Source organism: Lygodium microphyllum, chromosome 15 (assembly GCF_053477565.2).
Source record: "Lygodium microphyllum isolate KBCC chromosome 15, Lygodium_microphyllum_v1.1.10, whole genome shotgun sequence".
NCBI lineage: Eukaryota > Viridiplantae > Streptophyta > Polypodiopsida > Schizaeales > Lygodiaceae > Lygodium > Lygodium microphyllum.
The window spans coordinates 94,466,385-94,483,285 of record NC_141149.1 but is presented as its reverse complement, the minus strand read 5'-3'; positions in this window follow the sequence as shown (position 1 = coordinate 94,483,285).

The window sequence follows — 16,901 nt, the reverse complement described above, 5'->3', positions numbered from 1 at the left end:
GCCTCTACAATAGGGCTATAGTGAGCCTTATCCAAAGGCCAAACATGGAAACTAAGGTGGCCAACACATGAAGAAGGCGTGGAGAAAGGAGACTCAATATGAGAGGTGGCTACGAGAATGGCACATCTAGTTGGGACCATACCATGATGGCAAAGAGTAAGACCTATAGAAGGATGAGGAGAAAGAGGAAAGATCAAGAAGCATACACCCATATTATCAAAATAGGAGATGATATAAAGTCCTAGGGTGATGGGACATGAAATGGGTCGGCATTGGCTATGGCACTAGCCGGACCTCATGCTCATAACAGACAACCACACCCTCATGGCCTCACGGACCAGGAGCCTTAATCTGCTACTAAAGGACAAACTGCCCTAAAGCCTAATCTATGCATTTATAGTTTTATAGTTTTGTAGTCTAATGTTTCCCTTTTGCTAGACTCCTCAGAGGGAGAACCCATACACATTGGCGATAAATGCCATGATAATCACATACATGGGAGGCAACCTCTCAGTGGAAACACCGCAGCCCCACTAAAGCTCTCCTACATCGCAAGAATTAGCCCCTTGATGCGCTGCTCAACATATAGAACAAACGAACAAACTCCACTCTTTCACTTCAAAAGTAATCCAAGCGATACCGTGTGTCCTTACCAAATAATCCCCCAAGAAACAAACATCTATCCTATGGCTTAGGATGCCTTTCCACACTCAAGAATGGGTCATTGTCATTGAAAATAGGTGCTATGCATCCAGGTTTTATTCCGATACCATGGTTTACATGCACATGCAAAGTGAATGATCCTAAAGTGCTCAAACATAATTTTCAAATCAGACATGTGGTGTGCACAACCAGGCTTTCTAATGCTTATTCTCTAACCCGTTGCAGCGATGTAAGGATAGCACCGAGACAATGCCCGTGCTATTATCCTCTTAATCAAAATAACATGGACTCTATGTCATGATATGCATCAGAAAATCAGCAAAAATCAGCACGCAAATCACACCACTCAAACATCCCAACCCCCTATGTTTAGGTATTGCTTTCGTTGCATAGGTGTAGAGGTTCATTTTGTCATGTTTTGATGTAGAAAAAGTGATAAATCACAAACTTTGACAAAGAGATAGGGCAAACAGAGGCTAAATCTCATGCTTTACCACTACCATACATCCATAAACAATCCTTATATTTTTCCTTATTTTTCCAAGACGTATTTCTATTTTTTCCCTTATTTTTCCCATTGTCTTGATTTATTTGGCAATAAAATATGCTATTTTCTAGTTTTCTTATTTAAATCACTTTAGCATACTAAAATTCAATTTATCTTCCATTTTCCCTCCATGGGAACATCTTTTACCCACCCGAAACGGAAAAACTACCATTTTACCACTTAAAGACCGCATTTCGGGTTTATGGGAATTAAATAAAGCATTTAAATCATTGCAAAATCAGAATTTCCTGATAAATAGCAATTACTCATGATGCAACCAGTACATAAACAAATTTTCATCCAATAAGAACATAATTATCATCATAAACTATAAAAAATCCTTCATTTTCTTCATAAAAATGGTCATACCATGTTTTTACGAAACCCGAGACGCCTTGAATGAATGCATAACTAGAAAACGGAGCCTCCATTGCTCTCAATCCAATGCTATACTTCAATCTTCAGCATCTCCATCAATCTCCATTACCATTTCCTTCATTCTCCCTCCCCGGTTCCTCCTTCAAGATGGTACAAATGAACAACCCATAGAGAAGAGGGAGAGGGAGGAGAGAGAAATACTAGAATCTGATCTCTTCATCTGGACAACCATTTCTTGCACGAAGACCGGCGATATCATCAGCCAAGAGGAAGAAGTTGAGGTCCAATGTCAGTTGTATAAGGTATTTGCAACCCCACATCATGATTGGGGGGAATGATGGTGCATTTTTCGACGCCTGTGCTGCCGCCATGCTCCACACTTCCACGTTTTTTTTCATCAATTTTGGGGGGGGGGGGGTTAAAGTCCCCAAAGGGCACCCCCCCTTTGGTCTTTAGTTTGGTCCACATTTTCATATCTTGGCCAATTTTTGGCCTCTTCCCCGTCCGGACTTCGTTTCGAGCTCTGAAAAATCCCGTGCATCCATCTCGACATCCCTCACCGACTGGCAGCTCCTGGCATCCTACACGGCAGTCAAAAAAATTATCAAAAATCCACAAGTGTCACTCGGGTGCCTTTTAAAAGCCGTCTTTCACTTGGTGCTTAAAATCGTCCTAGCTGCAGTCGCCGCCTTCGATGTTAAATATTTTTTCCCTAAATTCTGGATTTTTTGGCAAATTTTAGGCACATCCGGGGCTCAAAACTCCGCTCTCATTGGCGACCATGGGATAGGGCGACTCAGCCCGTCGAATCCCTCCCTATCCTAACAATCTTGTAGGGGTCATCCCATCTAGGTTCCAGCTTTCCTGGAAACAGCTCCCTACGCGCATCATAGTACAGAACTAATTGCCCTTCTTTAAAGGTATACTTCTTTGCTTTAAGGTCGTACAACTACTTCATCCGACATTTAGCTACCTCCTGGTGTAATAAGCTCTGCAACTTCAGTTCATCTAGGTGGGCTATGGTCGTGAAACGTTCAAAGAGTGCATCCTCATCTCCCAAAAGAGTGGTTAATTGCAAACCGTATGGTTGGCAACTCGATTTCGAGGGGTAGCACACACTCTTTCCCATATACTAATTTAAATGGAGTATGGCCAATAGCTCGCTTGAATGTTGTATTGTACGCCCATATTGCCACATACAACTTCCTGTCCCAATCCCCTTTCTTCTTAAAGACTATTTTAGACAAGATACCCACAAGCTGCTTTTTAGTACTTTCAACTTTCCCGTTGGCTTACAAATTATAGGGGGTCATTTTGTTGTGCTTGATTTTCAGGCTTTTGATCACCTTATTCAAAAAGTGCGTTCCACGGTCCGACACTAGTTCCTTCGGTGGACCGAAATAGCAGATAATCGGCTCTAAAAGAAAACTTGCAGTCTCTTTTGCATTGTCCTGCCTCGTCGCCCGCGCTTCTGACCATTTTGTAAAATAATCAGTTGCTACTATAATGTACCTCTTCTGAGTAGTAGGTGACGGGGTGATAAGACCCACAAAGTCAATGCCCCACTTCTCAAATGGAAGGATAGCCATGATAGATGTAAGTGGGTGTTTCCTATTCTCTCTACTGTCATGTCTTTGACAGGTATCACATCTCTTAACATACTCAAAGGAATCTTGGAAGATGGACGGCCACCAATACCCAGCTCTTAAAGCTTTCTGTGCCGTCAACCGTCCCGCGAAGTGCCCTCCACATGCAGAGTCATAGCACTTTTCCAAGATGAAAGGAACCTCATCAGGCATCACACATCGGCAATATATATCATCAACATCCTGCCAATATAGTGTTCCTGCGATCAAGGAAAGTTCAAAGCCTGTTGTTTGATTTTTCTCTTTTTTGATTTTGACAAACCAGCTCCAGTCTCTCCTGTTGATAGATAATGCGTGATAGCAGCATACCAAGATGGGATAGAAGCTGTATCAATTTTAAACATTTCTTCAATATCACTTCCTTTAGCCAAAGTCTCTTTCGGCTCCCCAAAATCCACAAGGCATTCCATAATCCTCTGCAACTTTGGTGGCTTACTCTTAATCTCATAATCGAACTCCTGCAAAGTGATTAACCACTTTGCCAAATGATCAGGCAGTTGTATCTTGTTCATAACCAATCTAAGCCCTTCCGCCTTCGTATAGAAAACTACCTTCTCATAGAGGATATAGTGCCTGAATTTTTTAAGTCGCAAAGACCATCGCAAGGCACAACTTCTCCATATAGGTGTAGTTAATTTCTCAAATGCCCAATTTTCGACTAGCAAAAGCTATCAAACGATATCACTTTTCCTTCCAGATTTGGGCCAAACAGCAAGTTGATACTATGCATGGTAGCTGCTGAAAATATGTAAAATACCTTGCCTCTTTTAGGTGCTTTTAAAACTGGTGCTTTTACTAGTTCCTGTTTCACATCCTCGAAAGCTACCTTACAAGGGCCACTCCATACAAATAGACAGCTAAAGGAAAGCTATATACCTCTTTCGGAGTGCGTGGTGGACTCATAGCAACTATAACCTTGATCTTTTTAGGGTCAGTTGTGATTCCTACTGAACTGACCACATGGCCTAGCAATAGCCCATAAGGCACTCCAAAGACACACTTCCTTCGATTAAGAGCAATACAAAATTGTCTGCAGCGCTCAAAACATTTTCTTAAGATAATCAACATCCTTTCCCTTATAATGGCTGCCCCCAGGTCATCGATAAATACTTTTAACTCATCTGGGAAGATGTCACCAAAGGTCTTGTGTACTGTTCATTGCCATGATCTAGGTGCATTGCACAATCCAAAGGCCATCACATGGTACGCAAAAGTATCAATGATAGTAATAAAAGTTGTTTTCAACTTGTCCTCTTCTGCAATTGTCATCTGCTTGTATCCTGCAAAGCAATCCATAAATGAATATATTTCCCTACCCGTTAATTGATCCAAAATCTGGTCAATAAATGGCAACGGGTAGTAATCCTTAACCATCTGCTTATTCAGCTCTCTAAAATCTACACATAGTCAGATCTGGTTGTTTTTCTTCTTCCTGATGACAACTGGTGAACATAATTCCGTGTGCTATATAGGGAAGATTAAACCAGCTTTCCGTAACTTCTGCAACTTCTCAAACATCCGGTCCCTCAATTCAAAAGGCATACACCTTACTTTCTAACACACAAGACGACTGCCTTCTTTTACAGGAATAGTATGAATAGCCAGGCTGGGAGGAATGCCTCTTAGCTCATTATAACCCCAAGCAAAGATGTCGCGGAATTCTTGAATCAAGGACACATAGTCCTCCCTTTTTGCTGTACTAAGAATGGAATCTAATTTAATTTTCCGCGAATCATTCGGCGTGCCAAGATCCAACTCAATCACATCCATGTCTCTTATCCTATCTTGCGGCTCTATTGGCTCATTTAGAGTTATCTGATAAAGATCCTCTGTAGTGGACCTCTCTTTAGATTCATCACTGGATGATGTCTCACTACCAGATGGATCATCTGTTGTTTCTAATTCAGTAGAGGATAAAGGGGCTCTCTCACTTTGAGGAGACTCAGGGTAAGCAGCAACTATTACTCGATTAGCACCTCTACCTAGAACCACTCGACCGGTGGGTATATCGACCTGATAGTCTGTTCGTAAGATCCAAGGCCTACCTAGCAAGACTCGATAGCTAGGACGTCCTACAAATCTTATCACCCTAAAGTCCAAGAAGCATTCTACACTTGCAACTATAACATGGACTTTAGTAATGCAACCTTCTGGCTGCCTTAGACTATCATCAGCCATTCTAAGAAGGGTGGAGCTATCTTTTTGGATGCCTAGACCCAACCTATCCATCAACTCTGAACTCATGATATTGATAGAGGACCCAGTAACTACGATAGCATGCTCTACTAATATTCCATCCACATATGCTGGAACCCTAGGGCAATTCTTTTCAGCATGATCAAACCAATCTTTCCCTACTCGTGCTATGCCCAAAGATTCTACAGTATACCCAATACGGAGGATCTTCTTGAATTCCTTGCGTACTCCTGGAGATAATTTAATCAACTGTAAGAGGTTTACATCTAGTTTGACTTCGCAAAGAGAACTTGCCAAATCAAAATCATGATAGGCAGCCAAAGCTTTCTTTTCTCACCAAACCATCCTTTCTTTTGGTCTTGGGACCAGCTTTGATGCTTCTTTTTTAGCTCTTGCCTTCTTTCTTGGCATTTCCTCATCCTTCTTAGGATCAACTTTTATGTCAACAGGCCTTAGAGGTCCACTTTCCACGCCAGGATTCAGGACTTGCATCCCCTTATCCCCTTACTTAGGGTTTTCCTCAACCGGTTTTGCATTATCTTTATCACCCTCTTTAGCCTTTTGGCCTCTTGTCATGGCTCGTAGGTTAGAGCTTTCAGCGCCATTGACGCGTACAGCCTCGATAAGGCTGACTCCATTGCCTTGTGGTGGCAACTCTTCTATAGAGGTCTTTCCCCTTTGCAATATTTGTCTTGGTCCATCATTTTTCTATAAGTTATTACCTTGTGCTCTATGATTAATTAGACCTGGCTGTTTACTCCCTTGTTGGAGGGAACTAATCTTACTCCAACAGGTAGCAACTAAGTGGCCCGACTTCCCACAAATATCACATTTAACATTTGGATAGTTTCTAGGGAAATGCTATCCGCCACAGCACTTAGATCTGAATCTTGAGGGACCACCCTCTTCAGGGCGTCGACTCCCTATCAGATTCTACTACTTCTTCATGAAATTGATGTCAACAGCTATTTGCCGATATTGCTCAGAAATCATGTCAGTGTAGTGCTTCATCATATACTTAACTTCGCCAAGGACATTAGAGGCACTCGACTCATAGCCTTGATCGTCTATCCGTCCTTCCATTGGCCTAACAATTTGATTGGGCATTGGTTGTTGACTCACAGGAACAACACTAGGGTTCGAAACTTGGCCTCCAACATTTGGTGGAGCCAACTGACTAGCCATAGGCATAGTCACACTGGGAGGAGCTGGCAGCAAAGGTACATTTTGAACCATGCTTCCTCTCCCATTAGGGTTATTCATAGGCATCCCTTGGCTTCCATTCATCAATGGTAAATTGCCTCCAGGTACTAGACCCGCATTAAGATTTATTCGAGAGGAGTAGGCCGTTTGGAATCGTGACTCTACTCCTGCCCACGTGATGGCAGTGTCTATATCAGCCAAAGCCACACTGCTCAATTGTACCTGAATATTGAAATCCAATCCATGCAAGGAGTATTGCAATTGGGCAGTCGCGGAATAGGAATGTAAGTTTGTAACTTACGAAATACTTCCTTAAGATTCTTAGCATAGGCTTTCACATTCTCATGGGGGTCTTGGCGTGTTACATTCAAAACACGCAACTAGTATTGGCCACCTCTTTCAAGGGCATATTCTCCTCGAAAAGCTACATAAAATTGGTCGATTGTGGTTATGGTTCCAGTTTGTATGCTACGATACCATACTGTTAACGTCATGTTAAAGAACATCATAAGATGTCCCTCATCTTGGATACGGTAATTAAACATTAATCTTTGGAATTCACAAATCTGAAACTCCGCATCTTCTTCGGCTAACCCATTAAAAATGGGCAAAGGCACTAGTAAAGCTGGAAGATCTGGCGTCCCTGCAGGGATTGCAATGGGTTGTGCCATGACGACAATCGGATTGACAATAGGAGTTTGGACTGATGGGATCACACCCCCACTTGAAGTGGGTTGACTTGGTGGAAGAGAGGAAGAACTTGTGCTTCCTCTTGCACGTAAAGGACTAAGTGCAGTAGTTGGGTTACTAAGACCACTACCTCTTATGTGTATCGGGCTACTCCTTTGAGGAGAATAGTGACTTACAATCTCTAACCGCCGTCTAGCCCTCTCAGCACGTTCTTCTTTTTGTATTTCAGCTTGACGGTCCTTGTCAGAGGACATAAACCAACTTTTTAGTCCCTAAAAACCCTAGATTCAAGAACCACCACTTGTTGATAGCTCCCAGCAGACGCACCACTGATGGGACCTGAAATGGGTCGGCATTGGCTATGGCACTAGCCGGACCTCATGCTCATAACAGACAACCACACCCTCATGGCCTCACGGACCAAGAGCCTCAATCTGCTACTAAAGGACAAACTGCCCTAAACCTAATCTATGCATTTATAGTTTTATAGTTTTGTAGTCTAATGTTTCCCTTTTGCTAGACTCCTCAGAGGGAGAACCCATACACATTGGTGATAAATGCCACGATAATCACATACATGGGAGGCAACCTCTCAGTGGAAACACCGCCGCCCCACTGAAGCTCTCCTACATCGCAGGAATTAGCCCCTTGATGCGCTGCTCAACATATAGAACAAACGAACAAACTCCACTCTTTCACTTCAAAAGTAATCCAAGAGATACCGTGTGTCCTTACCAAATAATCCCCCAAGAAACAAACATCTATCCTATGGCTTAGGATGCCTTTCCACACTCAAGAATGGGTCATTGTCATTGACAATAGGTGCTATGCATCCAGGTTTTATTCCGATACCATGGTTTACATGCACATGCAAAGTGAATGATCCTAAAGTGCTCGAACATAATTTTCAAATCAGACATGTGGTGTGCACAACCAGGCTTTCTAATGCTTATTCTCTAACCCGTTGCAGCGATGTAAGGATAGCACTGAGACAATGCCCGTGCTACTATCCTCTTAATCAAAATAACATGGACTCTATGTCATGATATGCATCAGAAAATAAGCAAAAATCAGCACGCAAATCACACCACTCAAACATCCCAACCCCCTATGTTTAGGTATTCCTTTCGTTGCATAGGTGTAGAGGTTCATTTTGTCATGTTTTGATGTAGAAAAAGTGATAAATCACAAACTTTGACAAAAAGATAGGGCAAACACAGGCTAAACCTCATGCTTTACCACTACCATACATCCACGAACAATCCTTATATTTTTCCAAGACGTATTTCTATTTTTTCCCTTATTTTTCCCATTGTCTTGATTTATTTGGAAATAAAATATGCTATTTTCTAGTTTTTCTTATTTAAATCACTTCAGCATACTAAAATTCAATTTATCTTCCATTTTCCCTCCATGGGAACATCTTTTACCCACCCGAAACGGAAAAACTACCATTTTACCACTTAAAGACTGCATTTCGGGTTTAGAGAATTAAATAAAGCATGTAAATCATTGCAAAATCAGAATTTCCTGATAAATAGCAATTACTCATTATGCAACCAGTACACAAACAAATTTTCATCCAATTAGAACATAATCATCATCATAAACTATAAAAAATCCTTCATTTTCTTCATAAAAATGATCATACCGTGTTTTTACGAAACCCAAGATGCCTTCAATGACTGTATAATGAGCAAACAAAGCCTCCATTGCTCTCAATCCAATGTTGCTCTTCAATCTTCAGCATCTCCATCAATCTCCATCACCATTTCCTTCATTCTCCCTCCCCGAATCCTCCTTCAAGATGGTACACATGAACAGCCCATAGAGAAAGACTAGAATCTGTTCTCTTCATTCGGACAGCCATTTCTCGCACGAAGACCGGTGATATCATCAACCAAGAGGGAGAAGTTAAGGCCCAATGTCGATTGCATGAGGTATTTGCAGCCCCAATCATGATTGGGGGGGATGATGGTGCATTTTTCGATGCATGTTGCTACCTCTATGCTCCACGCTTCCATGTTTTTTTTCCATCAATTTTGGGGGGGGGAGGGGGGGTTTAAAGTCCCCAAAGGGCACCCCCCCTTTGGTCTTCAATTTGGTCCACCTTTTCATATCTTGGCCAATTTTTGGCCTCTTCCTCGTCCGAACTCCGTTTCGAGCTCTGAAAAATCCTGCGCGTCCGTCTCGACATCCCGTACTAACTGACACTCTTGGCATCCCGCACGGTAGTCGGAAAAATTATCAAAAATTCACAAGTGTCGCTCGGGTGCCTTTTAAAAGCCGTCTTTCACTTGGTGCTTAAAATCATCCTAGCCGCAGCCGCCACCTTCGATGTTAAATATTTTTCCCCTAAATTCCGGATTTTTTGGCAAATTTTAGGGACATCCGGGGCTCAAAACTCCTCTCTCATAGGGAGTGAAGTATTCATGAAAGATGGCAAGAAAGCTTGTTATTTCAAAGTAGAAGTCAAAACACTTAGTCCCAATCATACACAAGAGACTATGTTTTAGTTTGAAGCAAGGGCTAGGTACCTTAGAGGTGCACTCCCTCATTTAAGGCAAGATGGCTACTGTTCCAAAGGACTAAAGAGTGGAGCACAAATTTCATTATTATGCCTACATTTCTACTTTGAAGCAGAAGCATTAATTTGTGAGTGTAGAACAAGATGGGCCCAAGCTAGTAATAATTGGAGAAGGAGCAACTGTTGCTTGATCATAGGGGATTGCCTTGCAAGGGATCAAGGAGCATTAATGAAATCGATGATTTGAAGGAGGTTGAAGATCTAAAGGAAGTTCTTCTATCATCTACATCACATAGCCATAAGTAGATGTAGATTATGTAGGATCAAGGTCGATGTTGCAATAGGCTCATAAAGTTCCTAGTGGCCAAGTCATCATTGAGCAACAAGATTGTTAGTGTTTCTTTGTTTTCTAAGGGCTTGTTGGGTGTTAATGCCCTGCTAGAAAGCCCATCTCAATTTCTAGCACCCTCATTAAGGATCCTTTTGGGTTTTTGGGTTTAATTATCACTCTTAACGAGTCTCTATTTGCTATAAATAGGTTCTTTTATGGAAGAGTTCGAGAGAACATCAGTGAGTGGATTGTTGTGGTAGAAGATGAGATGGACCAACTAGAGGTAGTTGATGATGAGGCAATATTTGCCAAGGACTAGGAGAAGATGCATGGGATCTATATTGTTGGTTGCATGAGGGTATTCAATATAGTTGGGTTTGCTAAAGGAAATTCTAGAGATAGCTTATTTTGGGTTAGCAATCCATGAAGAGGAAAGATGTTAAGAGGTTCAATAAGCTAGGCTAGAAAGAGATTGGTTTATTGAAAATATATTGGTCTATAGGAGTAGCTGACATGAGGACCTACAGCAAAATGAAATGCGAGGAAGGCCCAAAGGGATTAGGTACTAAAGAGAGAGATATTTATGCTAGGACTGAAGTTTTAGAGCTATGCAACCAAAAGGGTGACTTATAAGGGCTTGCTAAGCCTTGAGGGTTATTAAGAGAAGAGGTATTGACATGTTTGTTTGAGAGGACTAATGTTATAGAAATGGGATGTGAATAACCCTTAGATAAGTTAGGTGTCAATGTAATTGAGAGAGGGTTAGTACACATAGATTAGAAGGATATCCCAAGGGTGGAGTTTTCTTTGTAGGAGGTCAGATTCCTTGGAGAAATTCCTAGTTGTGTTGAAAATGGGAAGATCCTAGATAAGTCGAACACCAAAGAGGAGACCCACATTGACCCTAAATTTGTTAGCAGAGTTGATAATGTGGTCTTAGAATATGGTAATGCTATAGTTTGTTTGAATGATATGTACTATAAATACACTCCTTGTTTAAATGAGAGTTTTAATCGTGGGAAGGAAAAGTTGTAGATAAAACCTGTAACGTGTCCCCTAGAATCATCCCGGACACGTCTTAGCAGTCCATCGGAAAGGATGTCTAGAAAGCTCCCCCCGGCACTCCCATGGAATGTTACGGGACTTGCGATCTAGGTCTTCCCGCGTCTGCCACGTAGCGGAAGTATCCTGGCCGTTCCCACTTAGGATCGACCTGAATTTGGGTTTTCCTGTTTGGTCATTAGCTAGCAGCAACTAGCGTCAGACCCGAGCGAACTACTTTACGCAGAAATGCCAGGTCCGAAGCGGAATCACGCTGCACTTGGTTCAAGGAGAATGGGAACGAGAGGGATGCAAAACTCAACCTCTCTGCCATAAGGCATAGTCCCATTTCATTCCCCTAAAACAGCGTAAATTAGGTAAAACATAATTCTCGGTCATTGCTTTCGATGAACCTCCCACTGCTCTTCGAGATTTTTGAGAAAAGTTCCCGGCTAACCGGGACCACCCATCCGTAGGACGGACCCATGGTCCATCCTCCGCACTTTCCTCGGTTTGTTTTAGTTATGTAATTACCTAACACATTAATTTGACATATAACAAACGGCTTCTTTGATTACCCCTGTTAAACACTGGTTCCTTCACGTAATCTTATCACGTGACATAGAAAAACAATGTCAAACAACTTCTTTATTATCATTTTATCCTTTTATCTTTGAAATACAAGGAGTTCCGCCCGTAGGCTTGTTCATAATCCGCCCGAAGGCTATCCAGTAATCCACCAGGGATCACTATTCCAAGCTTCTGCCCGTAGACTAGTATGCGGGCCTCGAGATCCAATCCTGAGTCACGTTAGCCTCTTGTGCAGGACCCGGAAGGCGAGGGATTTACGGCCAGAGCCCCCCCTGGCACCCAAGCGTCCTCCTGCTCCAAGTAGAACTCAACGGAGAGACCTCTCACGGCGGGTTCGGTCCACGTTCCCGGCGCGGTCACCAACCCCCTTGGTTAGGGTCAGGCAGGCAGTCGGGGGTAACTAAAGCTGCCTCTCCCTTCAGGCCTTCAACCTGAAGCATTTATATATCTTTTCATCCTTTAGTTCCTTGAGCAAACAATGCAAACAGTGCTTTCTAAACTGCTACAAGCACAATCAATTCCAGTGGTTGTTTATTTGGCAAACTGTTAAGGAGTGAATCCTTCTTTCCGAATGCATCCAGCATTCGATCTGGGATCAATTGCGACTTGGCAAGATCCCCAAGGGTTTGTTTGTTCACCCTTTTGTCCTTGGGTTAGGGCCATACCCTGTTAACCCAACTTAACCAATACCTTAGGTTTTATTAATAGTAAATCATGGCGACCATGTCGCTTCAATTTATTGATTGGTCATTTGCTTCCAGGCAAATACCTAACTCTCCTTTTTCTTGGCAATTATTCCCCAAGAAAGGTGATGTAACAGGATGATTACTCATCCTCTTGTAAGTTAAATTTGCGCAATAACTTGCCAACCTCATTTCAAGAAATGACAAACTCTCTTGTGGACAAATCACAAGTCTATACGATGTTGCAACTTTTTGCACATGTGTTGCATCTATTCCATGGGATCATTTCACCCATTGAATGGCGTTTTCTGGTCACGGAATTACCTCCAGCCGAGTAGATGGGTTTAGGGTGTCTTCCTACCCAACCCATTCCTAATTATATTGGGCCACGGTCCTAGGAATTTCCAACTCAGTCGGAGTTTCACCATTTGAACGAGTGATCCTTAGGATAGAAACCTTAGATCATTTTTTGCACTTGGCGACAAGTGTAAAACTAGGTCGACTCCTTATCGCGCTAAACCTTAGCTAGCACTTGGGATATTTGTCATATCGACTGAACCATGTCCATATGAATCCCTTGTGGGATAGGTGATTTAGACAACTCAATATACTTGTCTTGCGACAAGGATGAACCTTTCCTAGAGATAATAAACTAGATCTAAAGGGGGAAAAATAGTTACAACTACACCAATACATGTAAACATGCGATTCATTGCTTCTATGCATCACATGGTTCACAATAACCCTATCTTTCCTTGGTAAAGTAAAAATGCCTGATAATCTAGACACTAACTTTCCTAGGTCCTACTAGGACTTACATCAAATAATCATGCCTACAACCTTGTTGTCTACGCTTTAGAATCTTATGCTTTGATAAACCATGCAACCTTTCCTAAATGCGGCTCCTGATGACATTTTTGCATGACGACTATGCAATACGCAACTTTCTCCTAGCTACAATGTAGTCAATGAAGCTCATACAAAACTAAAGCTAGTGTTAACTTATTCCATTTTACATGCCACTTGCAAGTCCATAGATCATTTTCGTGCTCTTCTATTTCTTTTCGAATAACATCTTATGGGTGTTAACTTTTCCTCATGAATCATTACAAGGAAGATTTATCTAAAAATGTGACATGCCATTAATCTTCCCATGCCTAGTAAAAAGGTGTACCTCAATAATTTCAACCTTGTAATGAGGTAACAGTTGTCCTAGGCTCGTCACTTTTGAGTGCACAAAGAAAACTTACTGATAAGGTCCTACAAATGCATAGACACCTTATGCTCTTTTCATTCATTCCATTGAACGTACCAACGAACAATTTTCATATCTTAAGCTATTTCTAATAAATGTTCAAATAGCCAATTCATTTTCCAATTGCATTTAACTTGACTAGTTGAATTTGAACATGCATGAGTGCTTCCTAACCGATGAAGTTATCGTGACTAATTCAATACTTTTGTGTGGAATCCAAATAGATCAAACCTGGACTTGTGGACTCCGGGAAATATCCATGAGAATACTAGGAGATGAACCTCCTACAGGTGCGCCTTGCAACTTTTTAGGGCCCATCATGATTTCGACCTCTGGTTTGCCTTCAGAGATTCAAATTGCTTGCCTGGGTTCGGAGCCTTATCATCTTTGGCCGTCTCCCTCGTACGCGGAGATTCCCTTTGAATTACGGCTCATTGAGAGAAGTACTGACTTGCGGAGTTTGGTTTTTGAAGGCTGTAGGGTTCGGAGCTTGGACCTTCATTCTTTCGGGAAAAGAGGGATTTTGTGAAGGGATCTTATGAGGGCCTTGCGGAAACGAATGCCTATGAACTTCATCTTCCTCCCCTAAAATCAAGAGGAAAAAGGGGTAGGAATGGATTTATGTGGAATCCAGTGGGGAGGGGGTCTAAGGAAGCCCTCTTCTTTTCCACAAAGACCCGAGGGTTAAGGATGGGCTTATTGGGGAATCTAGTGAGAAGGGGTTTTATAGGCTTCCACCTCTTCTTTCAAAACTCGAACTAGGGACGATTGGTGGGAAGGGGTTTTGTAGCCTCCTCTTCTTCAAAGTCCCGGGATGGACTTATTGAGTGATTTGGTAAGAAGAACCTTATAGGCTTCTCTTCAAAGCAGGGTATGGAAATTTGGGCTTTTTGGAGAATTCCATGGGAAAGGGGCTTAGGGAAGCCCTTAGAAGCTTCCTAAAGAAGCTTCTATGAAGCTTCTGAAACGCAACTGTGGAAAAAGGGAGATTATTGGCTACGTGGATTATGAGGATTTGGAAGGCCTTGCTGGTGGCGACCGTTAGGTGGGATGGCGACAGCGACTCCAGCTGGCAGCTAGCGGCGTTTCGGCGATGGCAGCGGCGGCCTCAATGTTCAGGCGGTGGCTCCTCCCGTACACAGCGCAACCCGGCAGCTTCCTCGTGGCCCCTCCTTCACCGGCAGCCTCCCCACACTCCCTCCATCACCGTCGCCTCCTCACGGCCCATTCATCGCCGTGGCCTCCCAGTTTTTTCCACCACCCCCCCCTTCTCACCCCTTAGAGGGGGTATTTATAGGAAGGGGGGGGTAAGGTCTCCCTCCCCCCACGTGGTGCCTGCATGGCTCTTCCCCTCCACCTCTTAAATTTCCAATTTCAGTCCATCCCCTTCCCTCAGCCACGCTTTGGCTGGGGGAAGTAATAAAAAAAATTTGCAATTACCTTATCCTCTTGACCTCTTCCCAAGAGGCTGTTTACCTATGGTTATGCGGTTTATTTAAACCTCGGTTGCGTTTTGCCAGCGGAGAGGTCATGATTCTTCGGTCCCGATTTACCAATGCGGAGTACTTCCTTTTCTCGCATACGATCATAAATCAGCTACTGGAAATGGAGATAACCTTTTCACAAATTCACGATGTGCGGGAGGTTGGTCTAATAATATTTCAAACGGAAATATTACAAAACCCTAGTCCTAGAGGAACCTATTATTTACTTATGACCTAAATAACCGTGTTGAGTTTAAAATAAGGGAAGAATGTTGTGTAGATAATAGACTAAAGTTAGTCTTGAAGGAAGTAACACTGGATTTGTGAGCCAAGAGTATTATGTTGATCACATAGATGATCTTTTTGTTTGGCTAAATGATTATTTAGAAGATGAAGAGAGATGGCTGGAAGCCGTAGATGGAGTAGACCGTATTTTTGGATTGGCTAGGATAGGCTATGACATTAGTTTTTCAATAGCAAGGGATCATATAGTTGTGAAATATGTTTTGTTGGAAGAAAGACCCTTGCACCTATGTGTTTGGAATAGTGAGTTTTTTGTAGAGATTGAGATGAGAGAGGCTTTTGAAAGGCATCTTGTAGATGGCCCACCAATATATGATGATAATGGACTCTAGAGTCTACCTCTTGCAGGGTTTGTAGTGCCTTGAGGAGACTAGAGACAACATTGAGATGTTTGTTAGAGGTGGAATACATGGGTATGCATGTTCAGAGTGCCATTATATGCAATCTCATATGTGTGAAGAGGATTTAAGTGATGGTCATGATCCCTTAGGTATACCTTATGAAGCATCTTATGGCCTAAAATAAAGATGAGCAAGAAGGAAAAGGTTGGGGTTATGATGACTCTAATCAAGAAATGAAACAAAAATTAGAGGATAGGGTGAAAAGAGCCAAGGGTAAACTTTCTCTTATGGCATTAAATGAAACAAAAAGTAGAAGATAGGGTGAAATAAAAAGATGAGCAAGAAGGAGAAGGCTGGGGTTATGATGACTCTAATCAAGAAATGAAACAAAAAGTAGAGGATAGGATGAATAGAGCCAGGGTAGACTTTCACTTATGGCATTAAATGTTCAAGGAGAGGTTTTAAAAGAACATATGGAACATGGCTAGAAAATGTATGGGGATAAGAAGAGCTAGAGGTTATGCAAGAACGAAAAGACTTGGAGGGGACTTATCGAGAGATGGTTGAATTAGAGAGGATTTAGATCTACCTTTTATAGAAAGACCTAGGTCTTGATCGTTATTTCAATGGTTAGATGTGCATTTGGATACCATAAAGATGTTGGGAGTAAAGGCGCCTCCACCTAGTCGCCCATGTACTACTACACTGACAGTCACTGCCACTACACACTGCAGGTGGCGGGTGCCCATCACTGTCACTTTATTCTTTATTCTTTTAGTGACAGTTTGAATAAAGGAAGGTCCGGTCACACATTGTGACTGTTGGAGTTCCCATTTCTTGTCTCTCTCTTTCTTGCTCTTGCTCTCCTGCCATAGCTCTTGAGTGCAAGCTTCAATCCTTCTCACCTTTCAATTAGTATCAGAGCATGGCTTCCTGACTCTTGAGCTTGGCTCATGGCATTCTCAGCTTTCCATTGACTCCCCACTCGCATCGGGTCTCATTCTCGGCAGCCATAGCTCATT